Source organism: Urocitellus parryii, chromosome 11 (genome assembly GCF_045843805.1).
Source record: "Urocitellus parryii isolate mUroPar1 chromosome 11, mUroPar1.hap1, whole genome shotgun sequence".
NCBI classification, from domain to species: Eukaryota; Metazoa; Chordata; class Mammalia; order Rodentia; family Sciuridae; genus Urocitellus; species Urocitellus parryii.
The window spans coordinates 79863640-79883570 of NC_135541.1; the positions used below are offsets into that span (position 1 = coordinate 79863640).

At 38.2% G+C, this 19931-nt stretch overlaps 1 pseudogene; it reads left to right on the forward strand.

Moving 5' to 3' along the window:
- Positions 1–17354: 17354 nt before the first annotated feature.
- LOC144249268 (pantothenate kinase 2, mitochondrial pseudogene) lies at positions 17355–18432 on the forward strand (annotated as a pseudogene).
- Positions 18433–19931: the final 1499 nt, after the last annotated feature.

The window sequence follows — 19931 nt, forward strand, 5'->3', positions numbered from 1 at the left end:
CAACAAGTGCTGGCGAGGATGTGGAGAAAAGGGTACTCTTGTGCATTGCTGGTGGGACTGCAAACTGGTGCGGCCAATTTGGAAAGCAGTATAGAGATTCCTGGGAAAGCTGGGTTGGAACCACCATTTGACCCAGCTATTGCCATACTCGGACTATTCCCTGAAGACCTTAAAAGAGCATGCCACAGGGATGCTGCCACATCGATGTTCATAGCAGCATACTTCACAATAGCTAGACTGTGGAACCAACCCAGATGCCCTTCAATAGATGAATGGATAAAAAAAATGTGGCATCTATACACAATGGAGTACTATGCAGCAATAAAAATGACAAAATCATAGAATTTGCAGGGAAATGGGTGGCACTAGAGCAGATTATGCTTAGTGAAGCTAGTCAATCCCTAAAAATAAATACCAAATGTCTTCTTTGATATAATGAGAGCAACTATGAACAGAGCAGGGAGGAAGAGCAGGAAGAAAAGATTAACATTAAACAGAGACATGAGATGGGAGGGAAAGGGAGAGAAAAGGGAAATTGCATGGAAATGAAGGGAGACCCTCATTGCTATACAAAATTACATATAAGAGGTTGTGAGGGGAATGGGAAAATAAACAAGGAGAGAAATGAATTACAGTAGATGGGGTAGAGAGAGAAGATGGGAGGGGAGGGGAGGGGGATAGTAGGGGATATGAAATATAGCAGAATACAACAATTACTAATTGGGCATTAGGTAAAATTGTGGATGTGTAACCGATGTGATTCTGCAATCTGCATTTGGGGTAAAATTGGGAGTTCATAACCCACTTCAATCTAATGTATGTAATATGATATGTCAAGAGCTTTGTAATGTTGTGAACAACCAATAAAAAAAAGAAAAAAAAGCAATGATGAGTTTTAAGCCTTCTTATTTAAAAACTGCATTTTATAAAACCCTGGGTATCCTAGACAGTGAATCCTCTGGTATAAGTGGACAAAGAAAATTGGAATGCATTTACCACTCAAGATGCCAGGAAGATGTTCTGTAAATTATGGGAGGTCAAAAAATCAGCATTCACATGAGTGATAAAAGTTATAACCTTCAAGGAGGACTTTAGATACATACATACACAAACACACACGTTTAAGGGCTTTTTACGAAATCACTAAGAAGAAAATCCTGTCATTTCTCCCACCATGGGTTAACTTGGAACACAAAATGTATAGTAGAACAGGCTAAGTACAAACAAATGTCACAAGATCTCATTTTTTTTATGTTGAAAGAAACAACACAGCCTTATAGAAGTAGACTGCAATGGTTGCTGCCAGGAGCTGAAGGTTTTGGGAGAATTTTGGACAAAAGATTCAATGCCATCTTGAAGTAGGAATAAGTGGACTAGAAGTATTGTACTGTAGTTAAGAATATGTTTTCTTTTCTTAACCTGCACAGAGGTTGCACGTTAAGTATTGGCACCAAGAAAATGCTAAACTTATGATGTAGTATGGATGTTAATTACATAGACTACTCACCCCCTGGAATAGCTGTGCTTTAAAATATTAATTTTTACCCTCAGTCAAAATATAAGTCACAAAGAGTCACTATTTCTAGTGCCATAATCTAAGGCCCTGCTTCATCTAGACAAGACAGGCATCAAACACCAAGCTAGATATTTTTTTTGCCTCTTAAACTTGTTTTCAGGATGTCATGTTAGAGTTTTGTTTGTTTGTCCACTTGAAAATTATTGCTATAATTTTTCTTAAGGTTGCATAAACTTCCCCACTGGGTCTGTCTCTGTTGCTGTAAGAATCAGTTTCCTTCAGTTTTAGGACCTGTCATTCAAATATACCACTCTTTCCTTAAGCACACCATGTTAGGGCAAGAATCTTCAGGGAACCTTCCAGAAAGATCCAAGTGCACACATGTTCCAATGTTCTGTGTCTCCTGAAGAACAGGGAATGAATGGAAATGTTCTCCTAATTGTGCCATGCAGATCTGAGGAGGAGGAGGCTCTACTGTGGAAATGTCAAGCTCTCCTTCCCTGTTCTACATGGCTTTTATTGATGCTGTTATCCACTGCAAACCTGTAATATCAACTGTCCCTTTGAGTTTTCAAAAAGGAAATGATGCATATGTCTCCACATCTTTTATAGCATTTGGTAAATTTTCACTTATGTAGTAGTCATTCTACCATGTTAAATAGGGATACCAATTTAGTTTTGAATTGAGTTTGAAATCCATTCTCTTGGCAGTTTGCAAGAAGGAAATGTACAATATCTCTGTTCAACTTGTTCTTAGTTTCAAGGTGACATTGTGTATCCTTTTCCCAAAGATGTTGAGCACTATTTTTCCATAAATTTATTTGTAGCTTACTTCCTTTCATTTAAAAAAAAATGTCTATTCAGACCATGGGATAATTTATTGAGTCAACTTAGATTAAATCTGAACAGTTTTGTGTTCTTTATATATTCGGGAAATTAGATCTGTATCACAAGAATAGCTAGCAATGCCTTTTTTTCTGTGTTTTCATCACTGCATGGATTTTTTCCTTTGCTGTGTAGAAGCTCTCTGACTGCAATGGTTATACCTTTGGACAAATTTTGCTTTTGTGCCAGGGATGTTCTTGTCCTATCTAGAAATAATCTCTGTGTGAATAGTTTCATCACTTTCCTCCATGACTTCTTCTATTGCATTCAAATATTCTTGTCTTCCCTCCAGGTCTTGGACCTGCTTTGTCTCTATTTCTTTCTTTCATTTATTTATTGCAGCACTCGGGATTGGACCCAGGACTTGGAGCACACCACACAAGCAGGCTCCTCAGAGCTCCCTCCCGGTTCTCTGATTCATTTGCAGTTGACTTTTGTACAGAATGAGGGAGGAGGACCTTGTTTCATGTCTCTAGATGGGATTATCCAGTGAACCAGTTGATAGAAAGTTTTTCTGTGCCTCAAAGTTTGTTTTTGGAATCCTAGTCAGAAATCAACTGCCTGAAGATGTGTGGGTTTATTTTTGGATTATCTGTCACACTGGGCTATGATTTGTTTTTTGCCAATATTATGCTGAGTTTCAGGACTTTTTTTTTTTTTGTAGTTTTGTGAAGTGTGATGTGAGTCTTTTTACTGGAAATTGTATTCAATCTAGATTGCTTTGTTTAGCATGGCCATTACAACACTGTTTTAAATCCATGAAGACAGGTTGCCTTTTGACATTTTAGACACTTTTTCAGTTTCTTTCTTCAATGTTTTCTAATTTTCACTGTAGAGGTCTTTCAAAAAGGGAAGTATCATTTTTCCTTTTATTTTTCATAATCAAAGATTTTAGTATTTCCCAGTTCTTGAGAGATTAATATAAAATACTTGCAAATTATACAGAAAATCTAAGCCTCATTATCACTAAACTTCATGCAGTTGACTCACAGAGAATTCTCCAAAAACACCTGCAGAATATTCCTTCCTTGGAAGTGTCAATGCACAAAGAATTAACTAAAAAATGAACAAATATTATAGTCTCTATTCTTACAGAATGTGATTTCTGACCAAAGTAAAATCGCTTTACAAAATAAGAATGAGATCTAAAAATAAAATGAAACTAAAAAATAATTAATACACTTCTAATTAACAAAAAAATTACAGAAAAAATTGAAAGTCAAAGTAAATAATGCAAAATGTATTAAAATTTGGGAGACACAGATAAAGTATTTCTTTTTCTTTTTTATTAATGCATTGTCATTAGACATAATAGTTGGGTTCATTTTGATATAATCATACATGGCTCTCGAGATGCTTATGAATGTAATTTTTTTCTGATTTCATTTTTGTGTATATGAAAGCTATATCTTTTCATGTTAATTTTTATGTATTACTTCATTGAATTTAAAATTTCTAATAGACTTCTATCCAATTTCAGCATGAAATTATATATATATATATATATATATATATATATATATACACACACACGCACACACACACACATACATACTAGATAAATAGAGAGTATTTTCTCATGTGGAAGCTAAAGAGAAAAAAGAAATGAGAAATCTCAAAATAAAATGAGGAACAGTAGAGAATAAACAGGGAATCAAGGCATAGGAAATAAGTGTGGGAAGGGGAAGCACAGGGAAAAATTGAAAAACAATCATGCTGTGTGTGTCTGTGAGCATATCATAATGAAAGTGTACATTGCATCAGAACTGTGGAGGACAGGGACCATGGGAAGGGGGTTCAACAGGGGAAGGACATAGTGGGGAAGATATTGAGACCCATTATGCAAGACAGATACATGAATATGTCTGAAGAAGCCCCACTAGTACATATAATGATAATGCACCTAGCAAGATACAATAAATGAAGAAATAATAAGATTTAAGGAGACAGACATGCAAATTTCCTCGATATTGCTAACAAATGTGTATGCAAATCAAACACCATACACTGCACCTCAGAAATTTGTATTATTGTGCCAAACAAAAAAATTTGAAGTTACCAATTTTCACCTTTATTACTGTATCTTTTCATATTCAAGTTTAATTTTTGTTCGATATATTTCACAAATATCAATGATAGCATAATAAGAATCATAAGAATTACAGGAGAATTAGTACCCATATCTAAGTGTATTGTACTGATTAAATCAGAACATTTAGATTTCAGTAGAATGCACTGAAACATCCTGTGTTCACACAGTTTCTCCTCAGAAAACATTGCATTAATGAATGTATATGTGATGCCTTTTCAAAAAAATACTTCCTCTGACAAAACTGCCATCTCCATCATTTTGTGAACTTTTCATCCAAACAAAAAAACGTGGTATTTAGGATGATGAATAGAGGTCTTCAACAGTAAACAGCAATGCATGTCTTTTCCTTCAGATGATATGTTTGGGGGAGAGGGATGAGGTGAGCTGTGCCTGTTTCATCTAGCTTCCTGCTGTTGACAATGAATCCAGTGGGAGCTAGAGCATCACTAACGTGGAACTTGTTATGAATACAATTCACAGGCTTCATTTTAAACCTGCAGAACCACAGTGTGGGAGAGAGGGCTGTGGGCATCACATGATTGACAGCACATGGAAGCTCTAGAGGCATAGCTTTCCTAAAGAGTCTCAGCCAGGGCTCCCATCAAGATCCCTTGTCAGTGGCAGGAAATGCTTTCACCTGTTCCATGACCAGAGATTTAGTCTATGATTCTGGGTAGATTCTTCAATATTGAGATAACTGTCAGGTGAAGGCAGAGAGAAAACAGGCAAAACCAGGAGGGAATCTGGCTACATTTGGGAGACGTGAGTCTAGCCTTCCTTTTAAAGAACAGTAAGAGGATGTGTTGTACTGGCTGTTTTGGGGGCAGGTCTGAACAGTGCAGAGCTCCAGTGTTACAGCAGATATTTTTGCTTTTGCAGGTAATAGAGTTCAGCTGAAGGCAGTAAGAAGAAACTAACTTTAGTTCACTAGAGGGGAACTCACTGGTGTGAGAATGGAGATGAGAGCAAGGCATTTTCTGCTCAGTAATACCCTTTTAGGGTGGTGTGGTGGGAGCAGCTGTAGGTGGTTTGCAGATGCCTTTAAAAGATTCTAAAGGGGAAGGTGTGGTTTGACAAAGTAATCTTGCTAGAGAACCAAGTCATCCCTGAGGTGGAGGTACAGAAGACAGTGCTAACTCTAGACAGCCTGATTAAGAAGAGGAGAGGAGCCAGCTCTTGCTTAAAAGACAAATGTTATTGTAAGATTCTAGGGCTAAATTCAGTCGGGAAGAAGGATATAACCACTGGGGAGGGTGTTGCTATTGTTATTTGTTTGTTTTGATTTATACAATGAAAGCTGAATGCAGAAAAAGTAGAAAGAAAACATAGCCTCCCAGAATCCAGTGTAACCAATGCATACTGACTATTATTAACACTGCCATCTGTGGTTTGATAGGCCTCAGGGAATAAACCATCAATTTCCATAAGTAAAATGTGATATAGCATTATTCATACTATATAGTTGCCTCATTTTCTCTGGCATGTACTTTGTAAATCTTAAGAATGATACAGTTAATGTTGACTGTTACTATGCTAACATGTTTTTTTCTGGACTCAGAGACCCTTACCTTCACATCCATCATTAAATTCAAGTCTTCCAGAGAGAAATTTATTAGATTTCTTATTTCTTTTCTCTTTCTGAATTTAATTCTGTATCTTGAAAAAAGATTTCTACAAAATCTGGGGTCACAGTCCTTTTTAAACATATTTGCACCCCACAACCTCTCTCACACTGCCCATTGGGCCATGTAGTTTATTAGAGAAGCTTAAAGTAAAACAAAGTCTGTTTTTTTTTTTAAACTTTATTGGGTCAATTGGTTAAATACACAGCTATAGAAATGAAGAGACTCTGAAAATACAATAGTAATTATACTGTCATTTGTTTATGACAATTCTATACTATACTGTACAGTATTATAGTATAGATATGCCTTTAGTATAGGGTTGAACTGAAAATCTGTGGTTGTAATTACTGGCCCCTCCCTGAATCAGCCAAAAGGTGAGGGCACACGGGAAAGCCCCAAGACATGTTCCTGCTCCCTGATGAGCACTTTCCCAGGATGGGGCCTTGGGAGCAACTCCTCTGCAGGGGTGCAGGCCCCAGTTTCCAAGCTGGGATGCCCTTGAGGAGAGCACTTGGATGAACCATCATCAGCCACCAAGAGGGACCCTCCTCTGGCTTAGTTGGTTCATGTTTCCTTCTATGTATTTGGGTGGTGGTGGCCCCTCAGGCAGAACAGTAAGGTTCCCTGTGCATTTCACAGAGCAGCTCACTAATAGAACATGAACTTGCACCAAGTGTTCCCAGAACCCCATCATTTGCAGGAAGCTGCTCACTAGGAAAGAACGTCCGAGTCCCTGAGGAGAGCTTGGAAGGCTGGAGAGGCCTCGAGCGGCCTACCCCAGCCCCCTGCCTTCCAGACGCCACCACGCCCCACCTGCTGTCCTCCATCAGAGGGACGCCCATGGCTTACAGGACTCTTGGCAGTTCCTCGATGTCCACCATCCCACACCCATGACGGTCCAGCTTCCGGAAGAGCTCTTCAAAAACGTGGTAGGTTTCATCGTAATCAAGCCCAGCCACCGTGGGCAGCAGAAAGCCCCACACCCTGCGCAGCATGATGACAGAGTGCCAAAGAGCCCGAAAAGGAAGGAGAGCCCCATCCCTGTAGCTGGGTAGTGGGCACCAGGGGGCTTCCGAAGCGCTGCAACCGCCAACAGAACACAGGGGTCAGGAGGCTGTGGCCTTGCCCATCCTGAGGCCACTCAGGTCTCAGCTGAGGACCACATTGTTCCCCCTAGTTTTGTTTGGATGGAGAGTCCCACACAATTTTGATTTGGCCTCTAAACTGGCTGAGTGGTTGTGTTTATGACGTGGTTGTTTTATTCAGTTGTGCTCAAAATCAAGGCTGCTGTAGATAAGCTCCCATTTGGTACTCCTGGGCCAAGGGAGAAATACATATGCACATATAATACCAAAATAGTCCTAATGTTGTTTTCTCCTTGGATGTGTGTCTCTGTGTGTGGGGGGTGTGTATTACATATATATGAATATGTATGTATCTAAAACAAAATCCTAATGTGTGTGCGTGTGTGTGTGTGTGTGTGTGTGTCTGTGAGCGAGTGCGTGTGCATCTAAGGGAAAAAATTAACTTTCCGATATGTAACATGAATTGACAATTGCAAATATATACAATATATAAATATATGTTCACACATTCAGAGTAGCTGAACAAGGAAATTTGGAGCCTGTTCCTCAATTGTGTCTTCTGAATTTGGAAAAAAAAAAAAGCATCTGCATTTTTTAAGCATCTTTGATGAACTGATGGGACAGAAATCAGTTAATGAGCATTAAGGACTAGAAATAAAAATACATTTTAGGTGAAGATCTAAATGTAAAAAGGTGAACCTTTAAATTCTAGGAGAATTTTAATCTCCTAGATTTAAACTAAACCTTTAAAACCTCAGTATAGAAAAGGAGTTCCAAATTCAAACATAAAAAACAAATCATAAAATATAAATTCGGTAAAGTTTAAAACATCTGTGCATCAAAATATATCATAAAAATTTGGGGGGAAACCCCCAGATAGAATGAAAATACAAACCTGACAACCAACAGAAGATGGTGCTCAGAACACACAAGGAATTCTATAAATCAATAAGAAGACAAATAACCTAATAGTCAAAGAAAAAGGTCCTCACAGGACCTACAATTTATTAATGTTTCCATATTGTCACAGTCCTCACTTCATCATGTCCTCATTTCTCTCTTTATTCCTACTTAGATTCCATGATCCATCATCTTAATCAGTATCTTAAACATCCCTTTATTCCCTGCTCTATAGTCCATTTCTCTTACTCATTTTCAAAACCCTGTTCTTGAGAAAATCCAATTCTCTGTATTCACACCTGTAGCTGACTTCGGCTGTAGATACTCCTCCTTCAATGCAAAAAAAGAAAAAAAAACAGGTACAAACTCTGTTGAGAGTTTGGAGATATGACAGTAGAAAAAAAGATATGACCTTGTGGAGAAAGGGCCCATTCAGTAGCTTCCATTTCTTAAATGAAAAATGAAGAACTATGGCAAAAATGAGGATGTAAGAATGTAAAGCAGAAAGTATCAGAAGGACAGGGTGTGAGGACCAGAAATTTGAGGAAATAAGAGATTCAAGATCATTACTGTGAAGAATGAGAAGGATATGTTACAAAAGAAATAAGATATTTGGGCCTTATTACTAATTTTGAGCTATGAATTCATAGGATATCAATTTCTGAACTTTATTGGGCATCATGTAGCTCAGAATTGAGCACACCAGCCCTGACACTTGCCTATAATCCCAGCAGCTTGGGAGACTGAAGCAGAAGAATCCCAAGTTCAAAGCTAGCCTGAGCATAGTGAGGTCCTAAAGCAAATTATGAAGACTCTGTCTATAAATAAAAAATAAAAAAGAATTGAGCACACCAATCTTATAGAGTTGTAATGGAGCATTACATCACACCTTCTGTCAGAATACCCATATGCCAACCTCCACTCTGATGTGGCATACAGACGTCCTAATGCACTCTCACAGAGGCTCTGTGTCTCTTCATAACACTTAGTACACATGGCTGATACATGATAGAGCTATAAGACAGAAGGAGTCAGGATCCTGTGGACAATGGAAACTTCATGTCAGACCTGATATACATAGATTTGTGTGTAACAGAAACAAACTCAGATCTTAAGTCACTAGTATTTTCACATTTTCTGCCTCCCACAGTTGATCCTAACCAACCAGCAAAAAAATCTCCAATTAACTAAAAAGAATAACATAGCCACAAAAGTACTCACGTTAAACCACAGTCAAAATGTCTACTAATAAAGGGTTTGAAATGGTGAGTAATATCGATGTTAAAATAACTTTAATTCTTTATGGAATTCATATATTAGAATTTTTTTACTAATTTTATAAATATAGGGTAATGATATTTATAATAAGGAATTTCATAAAAATGATAAATGAAGACATGAATAATTGCACAGATTGCCTCAGCATTGTCTTTGCCTAATATTTATTGAGTACACAACCATGCTAAACAGTATATTGGCTGCCAGGGATATGAAGATAAAAAAAGGAGTCCCTATCATTGAGGAGTTCACAGAGACATAAACAGATGATTTTATGTATTCTAATTTCCAGTATTATTTATTTATTTCTGAACATAAGTAGTTGATTAAGCAAATGGACATTTTTTTTTCTTTTCTTTTCTTTTTTTTTTTTTTTTAACCTGTAGAAAAGAAATCAACTTTGGTAGAGAAAAGGGCTAACTGTAATTTGTCTCTCTGAGCAGTAGAGGGCAACAGAACATCAAAATGACAGCTTGAGTAAGACTCTGTGGACCATGATGTAGGCCTTTTTCTTTAAAAGCAATTTATTCAACCAAGTGTTTTTTTTCCCCAGACTCAATAACATATTTAACTATGAATATACAAATTTTACAAATTCATTCTGAATAAAATACATTCATGACTTGACAAAAATAACAATTTTGTGGGGCTGGGGTTGTAGCTCAGTGGTAGAGCACTTGCCTAGCATGTGTGAGGCATCTGGTTCAACTCTCATCACCACATATAAATAAATAAAATAAAAGTTCATTGGCAACTAAAAAATATTCTTAAAAATAATAATTTTAATTTATTCCTGTGTCATTTATCATTTTTTTATATTTTTTCTCCATGTTATAAAATCATGAAAATTTATCATTCAAGAAAATACATTTAATCTGTTTTTTTTTTCTCATAAGTATTGTAGATCACTTCTTTATTATTGGTGTCTTCCCAAGATTAATTAATCAAACACAAAGTGGGCACCAGCTGTGGGTTTTGACAGAATAAAAAAATTTCTTCAAATTACTTGTGAGTAGCATCTCTTTGCATCATAAGATTTGACAACCTTCATTTATGTCATCTCCTTTGACTATAATTCATATAAAAATATTCATGTGATCAAAGCTTTTTAAATTGCACTAAAGCATTTTATATTAATCCACAGTGTGTTTTCTATGAAAAAGAAGGGGAAAATGGCTTTTCTTAATCATGTTTTGTTTAAGATTACTGTGGAAATGCTCCTCTAGGTACCAGTGAGTTAGTTAACTCTCATTTGGAAAGTTATCAGCTGGCAGTTATTTGTGGAGATCCAGTAAATGCTCAACTTATTAGTAGTCACAGAAGGAGATGTTTTAAATTTGAGCTAGGGCAGTTTCCTATAACTTCTATAACAAATTACCAGAACCCCCATGACTTAAGACAATAGAAAATTACTCTGTCCTAATTCAGGAGGCAGAAGATCAAAATAAAGGTGTTGGCAGAGTGTGTTCCTTCTAAAGGTTCAGAGGAGATTCTCTCCCCAGCCCCTTTTCTAACTTGTGGTGGCTGCCAGCAATCCTTGGTTTTCTTTGACTTTTAGCTGCATCACTTTAATCCCTGCCTTTGGCATAAGAGATATTCACCCTATACGTGTCTCTGGGTCTTCCCATGACCTTCTTACAAGGTCATCAATCATTGGATTTGAGGGCACATTCTAATCCTGTATGGCCTCATCTTAACTCATTACATTTGCAAAGACCTTATTTCTAAACAAGATCATATTCTGAAGTTCCAATGGGCATAAATTTTGCAGATTCCTTTTTCAATCCACTACAAATAGTAAGGCTATTTTGTATGTCTTCAAAAAAATATTTAAAAGGAAGAAAAGTATTTTCTCTATGGAAATGAGTACCAAATATATTATATTCTATCAAAATAGATACATACAAAATGTACCCAACTAAATTTTTTTATTTACTTTATTTTCATATTCATGTTATTTATGTTATCTTGTACAGGAGTTTTGAAGTGTATAATAAAATAACCCATTCATTATACAATAAGTATAACATAAAATGTATGCTGATCATTGTCAACAAATAGTGTGTACATTGTGTTAACCCTGTAGAATTAATAAATAAAGGAAGGTATAGTAAAATCTTACTATAAGTAGAGTCCAAAAAGTTCTATTATGTAAGAATTATGGCCACATTATTGCAAGGTTAAAAAAACACAAATTTCTCAAGTAGATTTCCAGTTAATGTGTATTTTAATTTATGTTTACATTTATAAAATGTATAAGAAACAAATTATGTTAAAATTGTACCATATATTAAATTTAAAAAGCCTTAAATAATCACAGAGCACTCTTCACCCTGCCCACCTTTAGCCTGTCCCCATTTGAGAATTGCAGCCGGGTAAAGTATGAAACCAATTACCAACCCAGTTCTACCTCAATTTATATTATCTTCTTCTTTTTTCCTTTTTTTTAGTTGTAGATGGACACAACACCTTTATTTTATTTATTTACTTATTTTTATGTGGTGCTGAGGATCAAACCCAGTGCCCCACATGTGATGCAAGTTCTCTACCACTGAGCTACAACCACAGCCCTGAATTCACATGATCTTTGAGACACTTTTAGAGTTTTCAGAGAATAAAATCAAGACTAAAGAACTTTAAAAAGATGATAAAAGGAAATGCCATCATGTTGCGTAATGACAGGGATGTATTTTAAAAAACAAATCCTTAGACAATGTTATTGAGTGAACACCAGTGCACATACACAAACCTAGGTGGCATAGCCCCACTACACACTAAGCTGTATCTTCTAGCTACCAAGTATAAGGTTTCTCTTGTTGATCAAATCATCTGCATTCAGCACATGACTGTACAATGAATTGTACAATTCTCATTATCAGAAAGGAGGGAATGCATCTGGGTTTTGAAAAAAGTCAAGTTTTTGTAGCAAAGAGTTGTTTGAAAAAATCTTTCTGAAAGATAAATATAGCGAATAATGTCTCTTAAAAAATCCTAAAATAATCACAATAACAGGCTTAATAAGGGTACTATGTCGTGTTGTTAAAATGAAGGTCATAAAGCTAAACCACAACTCATTCAAGGCAGTTATGGCTAAGACTAGGCCAATGATTGTTCCAATTTATTTGAAGAATAGAGGTTAAATAATTGAAGCAAATGTCCTCTAAACACACTTCAAATATCACCCTCCTGCTGGCCTTTTGGTAGGCACAGGATGACAGACTCTAGGAGCCATGCTCCCTGATGAAAACCCAAAATTAGTAGTCTGAGCTGTTAGTTCTGAACATGCTTTAAAACAATTGAGCAGACAGATAAGTGACTTTTTAAAGATAATATAGCCAAATAAAACTCTGGTTGAATACATGAAACATTCCTGCAAGGAAACTTCTGGGGTTTCAAGACCCAGCACAAGACAACTTCTTCCCTACCTTTCTAAGGCCTAATGATAAATGGGAATTAATTCAGAACACCAAGGGAAGCAGGAGGAGAATTGCCAGTGCAGGATGGAATATGCAGGAAGTGATTTTAGTGTAGAAGAGATAAGTTGTCCATGGCAGAAACCCAAAGAAGCTTCAGGCTCAGTTTGCAGGTGCCTCTAAGGGCAGAGAGCTAAGAGGATAAAATGGAAGGATTGTTTGAAAGTGGGCCTAGCACATGATGGCACCAGATATCTGCCTAAACTTCCTGCCTTCCTCTACCATTTTTAAATACATAAAATACCAACTAGCATTTCACCTCTGGGAAAAATCAAATAAGTTTTCTTCTTCTGAAAAACAGATCAAACTGAGGAGAATTAGGTATGCTGAGGATGGACATCAATGTCCTCAGTAAAGCCCTCTGCCTCCTTCTTTGGAGTTCCAAACCTCTCCCTGCAAAACTAAAAGTCATCAACATTCTAACCCCAAGATTAAGGCAACTAGTGGGTAAATCTGTTTATTGACACTGTGGTTAGCTGGGGCTAGGGTTGTGGCTCAGTGGCAGCGCACTTGTCAGGCATGTGTGAGGCACTGGGTTTGATCCTCAGTACCACATAAAAATCAACAAATTAATTAATTAAATAAAGGTATTTGCCCATCCACAATTTAAATAAATATATTAAAAAGCTGTGGTTAGCTATGTAACAAGAACTTGACTTCCTCATTCCTTAACCTGATGCTTTTCTGGGAAGGGACTACCAGACTGGGTATTTCGTTTTCTGGCCTCCCTTATATCCAAATGTAGCTATTTAACTACACGGAATGTGAGTAGAAGTGGTGTGTGTGTCACTTTCAGGCCAGGGCTTTTAAGAAAGCAACTGCAGAGCTGGGATGTAGCACAATGGTACAGCACATGCTAAACATTTGTGAGGCCATGGGTTCTGTACCCAGTGGATGGTGGGGTGGTGCTGAGGAAATGGGAAAGACAGGAAGGAATAAAGAAAGAAAAAGTGAATTTTCACATTCTTACTCACCCTGTGCCAGCCAGAAGCAGAAGCCAAGAAGGTCAAAGATGGCTGTAGCATCAGTTGAAGGAGCCTTGGTCTCTGAGTCACTACATGAGGAAAAGCCACCCATGAATCAGGAACATCTGAATCATGCTGCAGTTGAGAAACAAGCAAATATCATAGAAAACCAATGAAATTTTGAGGCTTATTTTGGTAACCAGCATTACCATAATTAATTATCCTTCCCATGTACATGGAGCTCCCAGCACAGGCACTTAACTTGTAGGAGGAAAGACCTATATATTCAATAGTAAGAAACTCCAAAAAGCTATCTAGGACAGTCCCATTCTTAAATATGATGGACAACTAAAGATCCACTTTAGTGGTAAAGTGCCCCTAGGTTCAATTCCCAGTAACTCCCCGAATAAAATTGAAGTGTTGAAAGACAAAGAAAATAAGCAAAATAAACAAACAAATCCAAGATTTACTAATCCAGAAAGAAGAACAGAGATTGTAGGCTTATAAAATAGGGAAAAAAACTAAAATATTTGAATTTGTATTCTTAGAGAAATTTGAAAATATATTAATTACTTCCACAAAATTAGCCCTAGATAATCCTACTCCTCACCCTGCCTCCCCCACACACACATCAAAATAAAATACAAAAGGAAAGTCTTGTAAACTAAGCATATGATTGCTAAAATTTTAAAAATCAATTGAAAGTTCATGGGACAGTGTGCCAGGTTTAGTGGCAAATACCTGTAATCCAAGGGACTCAGGAGGCTCAGACAGGAGGATCACAAGTTTCAGACCAGCTCCAGCAACTTAGTAAGACCATGTCTTAAAATAAAAACATAAAAAGGACTGGGTATGTAATTTAGTGGTAAATTACCCCTAGGTTCAGTCCCCAGTAACCCCCCAAATAAAATTGAAGTGTTGAAAGACAAAGACTAGGACCCCCTCTAGAAAATAAATCAAGAGATTAGAAAAAGAGAGCTTCAGAGAAGGTGAAACAAAGAAAATAAATCCTTAAGTTCCAACATCCAGCAAATAGAATAGAGAAGAAAAATAGCTGGGGATATAGCTCAGTTGGTAGAGTGCTTGCCTCACATGCACAAGGCCCTGGCTTCAATCCCCAGCATCTCACACACACACACACACACACACACACACACACACACACACACAATGTTGGGCCTGGGGTTGTGGCTCAGTGGTAGAGCACTCAGCTAGCATGTCTGAGGTGCACGTGTGAGGCCCTGGATTCGATCCTCAGCACCACATAAAAATGAAATAAAGATAATGTGTCCAACTACAACTAAAAGTAATCAATACTTAAAAAAAATTTAAAAGAATAGAGAAAAAATAAAAATAAGGAAGAATGAAATGGTAAAAAATATAGAGAGTTCTCCTCCAAAGTTAAAGACATAACTATACTTAATAAAAAGGATAAATGAGTACCAAGGGGAAAAAAAGACCGTGCCATGTTACCATGAAATTTTAGAACACCAAATGATTAGAGAAAGGATTTTATTTTTATATTTTACTGTAGTAAGAACATATAAGATGAGGTCTACCTTTTTTACTACATTTTAAGTTTATTGGACAGTGTGTTCACTGCAAGCACAGTGTTGTACAGCAGATCTCTAGAACTTACTTATCCTGGTTCACTGAAACTTTCTAGACATGGACCAGAAACTGCCCATTCCCCCTCCCCCAGTACCTGGCAGCCACCATTATATTTCTGCTTTTACAAATTTGACTATTTTAGGAATCTCTTGGAAGTGGAATATTGAAGAATATGTCCTTCTGTCATGAACTCATTTCAGTGAGCATAATGCCCTATACGCTCATCTCTGTTGTTACAAATGGCAGGATTTTCTTCTTTTTTATGGCTGAATAGAATTTCCATTGTGTACATACCACATTTTCTTGATCCATTCATCTCCTGATGGACATTTAGGTTTATTCCATATCTAGGCTATTGTGCACAGTGCACCTTAGCAATTTACTTAACACCCCTTCCGATTTTTTGTAACAAAGACAATACAACAAACCAAGACAAAACAAGACACAAACATACTGTATTAATCCTCTCCATCTTCTCAAAATGTCCATCCTTCCTCTTGTCCTATCTACTTCTAGGGATGAGCAGATTTGCTCCTGTCCTATCTCTAAGGATGGGCAGCTTTCCCTTGTCATTTAACCCGAGTGTCCCGGGCCTCCCCATATGGGCCACCATCTGTCGGGGGTGGGCAAAATAACGGGGGTGGGATGGGGGGAGTGGATGGTTACAAGAAACTTGTGAAGGTTGATACAGCTGGAGCCACTTTATTATGAGACAGAGAAGTATATATACCCAACTAATTACACACAGCTTAACTTAATTAACATAAACTAGATACAGCAGTCAACTAATAAGGAATCCTCATCATCTTAATGATTATACACAGCTTATCTTAATTAACATCATTAGATACAGCAGTCAGTCATTAAGGAATCTGCATCATCTTAATGGCTTGCAGGCATTACTTCTCAAACCACTCCCCCTGGCAAAGTGCCAGGTGCCATCTTGACTTGGTTGTGACTCTCAACATTGTGCTCTACCAAACTCTAAATCAACATGAAGGCATATGAAAGACATTTTCAAATTTGCAAGTGCTCAGAAATTTCATCTCCCTTCTATGTGTCTGTTTGTTTCTGTTCAATATGCCTTTGGATATATTCCAGAGAAGTGAGGTACAAACCAGTAATGATGTAGAATATGAGGGAGTGGAAATAGGAGTGAAGTTTAATAAAAAAAAAAAAATTCCAGGTTGAGAGTTGTGCATGGAGTTTGCTAAACAATCTAAATCAGAATAGGAAGTCAGTTGGCCCCCAAATACAATGTCTTCAAGAACAAAAATGAAATGTGGTCTCCATTAAAGATAGAATAATTATGGAAATGTGTGATATCCATGATGTAGTAAAGAAATGTTCTCTCAGTAAAAATAAAAGAAAGACAAATAGAAATTTCAGGAAACACAAGCAACAAAAATTGTGTAAAATAAGTCATGATACAAATACAAAGCCCATTAAAATACAGCATCATCTTAAGTTATTTCTGAAATGATAAAAGAAAATTTATTTCATTTGGGCACTAGAATATTCTTCCCCAAGGATTCTAGAGATCATGACCTTAAACCTATAAAAAGAAATGTAATTGTTGAACATTATGTGACTATGCAGTAAATGATAGTTAAAAAGACACAATAATATAAATTAGGGAAAGCACTAATTTTCAATTTTGAGGATCAACCTATAAGCAACGTATGAAAGATGGGTCTCAGGTAAAGAATGAATTTGGCATTGACTTTGAAATGCAAAAACAAAAATACAGCTGACAGAATGTGTGAGGGTTCAGGTACAAGCATGTGGAGGATGGAAGAAAGGAGAAAAGGGCCAATTGCCTCATCAAAGCATATCCAGAGGCTCAGGCAGGACTGCCTCTGAGGAGGCAAGAGGATTCCAGCCCTAGTGGGGCTGGATGGGGGGGCAGCAGTGGGGGGTGCCAATGGGAGCCGGCATGATCGGCTTGCCCCTGGAGCACCATGGCAGGGCAGCCTCCACCTCAGCCTCTTGGGCTGGGGAGCCTGCGCCCACAGGCTCCGTAGGGCAGAGACGGGTGTCACTGGGGCCTCTGGCGAGCAGCCTGTCAGCGCCTGCTGTTGGGCCTCCACAGATGGTGTGAGGCCCCATGGGCTCAACTCCTACAGCGGCCCTGCCTGGGTCTCTGGCTCACAGGTCGAAAGCCTCCAGAAAAAGCAGCTGCTTTTTCCATGGTTTGGCTTGGATATTGGTGGAACCCTTGTAAAATGCTGGTTTATTTTGAACCCAAAGACATCACTGCTGAAGAACAAGAGGAAGAAGTGGAGAGTCTTCAAAGCATTCAGAAGTACTTGACCTCCAATGTGGCTTATGGGTCCAGGGGCATTAGAGACGTGTACTTGGAGCTGAAGGCCCTGACTCTGTGTGGATAAAAAGATAGGTGATCTTCAGCTTTGCAAACTGCATGAACTAGGCTGCTTAATCCAAGGAATTTTATGTATTGACTCAGTTGGTTTCAATGGACTATCACAGTGCTATTACTTTGAAAATCCTGCTGATTCTCAAAAGTGTCAGAAGTTACCATTTGAGTTGAAAAACCCACATCCTCTGCTTCTGCTGAACATTTGCTCTGGGGTTAGCATTTTAGTAGTGTACTCCAAAGATAATTACAAGAGGGTCACAGGCACAAGTCTTAGTGGAGGAAATTTTTTTGGTCTCTGCTGTCTTCTTACTGGCTATAGCACTTTTGAAGAAGCTCTTGAAATGGTATCTTGTGGAGGTAGCACCAAAGTGGATAAACTAGTGTGAGATATTTATGGAGGAGATTATGAGAGGTTTGGATTGTCAGGCTGGGCTGTAGCTTCGAGAACATTAACCAGGTGGTATTTGTTGGAAATTTTTTGAGAATTAATACCATCGCCATGCAGCTTTTGGCATATGCTTTAGATTATTGGTCCAAGAAACAGTTGAAAACACTTTTTTCAGAACATTAGGGTTATTTTGGAACTGTTGGAGCACTCCTGGAACTGTTGAAGATTTCCTGATTGTTACCTGGGAGGGTAACCTGAAATTTCTACAATGGGATCTGTGGACTTTTGTTTTTTAAAAGACTTACTCAGTTTTATGATCCTGTACTACCTGAATCAAGTTAAGAAATGACATGTATTTTTCTAAGTCATCAAGATAAATCCTTAAAAAATTTCAGTCTAATCTAGCAACCAGTAAGGAAAGAAGCATTAAAAAACAAGTGGACCATGTTCAGGCAGCATGAGGATTGCTGTGTTTAAGTTGCCCTTCAGAGTAGCGCTGTTACACCTGTGGTGTTTTTGAAAATCTCACCATAACTCACTGCAGACACCTTGGAAGAGCTCTCCTGCCTTGAGCTGGCTGTGGTTGTGCATCCTGATTTAACTTGCTGTGTGCAGGACAGGCTTCTGTGTGTGATAATCTAGTCACTGTTTTCTCAGTACAGCCTTAGAGATCACCTGTGCATTACTCTGGTTTGCATTTAGCCTTTGTGTGTACATATTGAAAAATGGTTTATTTTAAGCATCTTCAAACTTAATTGGGTGGGTTAATTCTGTTCCTGAAACTGAAAAAGCAACTTTTAGAAGGGCAGCTCTTGTGTTACTTCTCTAAATCATGGGAAGACCCATATGGAAGGAGGAAAACTGCTGGCAGAATTCCCTAGGGTAAGGGGCATAATGACCTGACCAAAGTGGGTGAGCTAGTGGAAAAAGCAGAGGCTGGCAGTGTGACACCAAAGAGCCTCTGGAATTGACAGCTCTTCAAGGAGCCATGTAGAGAGTATCCTTTCAGGCTGAGTAGCAAAGGAGGATTTGAAATGTCTGCTGATGAAATCTGGGAGCCTCTGGTGCTCATGGGTTTCAGGCTACATGAGTGTCTTGCTAAGGGCTGGACCTTTTCTTTCTGCTGTGCAGACTAAGTAAAGAAGCATTCCCCTTGGAGACAGTGCAGCTTTTATATCTAATACATCTAAGTGATGTGGGAATCACAGTTGAAGGCAAGGAAAGGCCTGGTATAAAGCAGCCTTGTAACCAGAAGGAAGATCTTAAGGTCTTCCCTATTCTGTGATCTCTACATGTATCTCAGTTTCTTTCTGTGGTGGAAGAGAGGGGTGAGTAGATTGGGTGTTGGCTGTGTGATGGCAGCAGAGAGCCAGCTGCATGCAGGGCATCCCATAGCCTTTTCCCCGAGGAACACATGCCTTTATGCATGTGCCTTGACACATCTAGAGGGTGGGTCCAGCTGGGCTGGGGCCTCCTGTAGCAGAGTAAGAGGGATGTTGCTGGGATGGCAGTCCACCCTTATTGCAGCCACTCATCTCTTGGCCTTCCACTCTCAATTGTCTGCTTGTTGGCTGCACTTTCTCCTTGCTTCCAAAAACACCACCACCATCTACCCACTTGTACTGGGACTAGAGGTAGGGATTTCTCAGCTCCTGTGACATTGGCTTTCCTGCTCCGCTGGGCAGATTATTCCAGTGAACTTCCATCTCATGGAGCACATGAGGTTATGACAG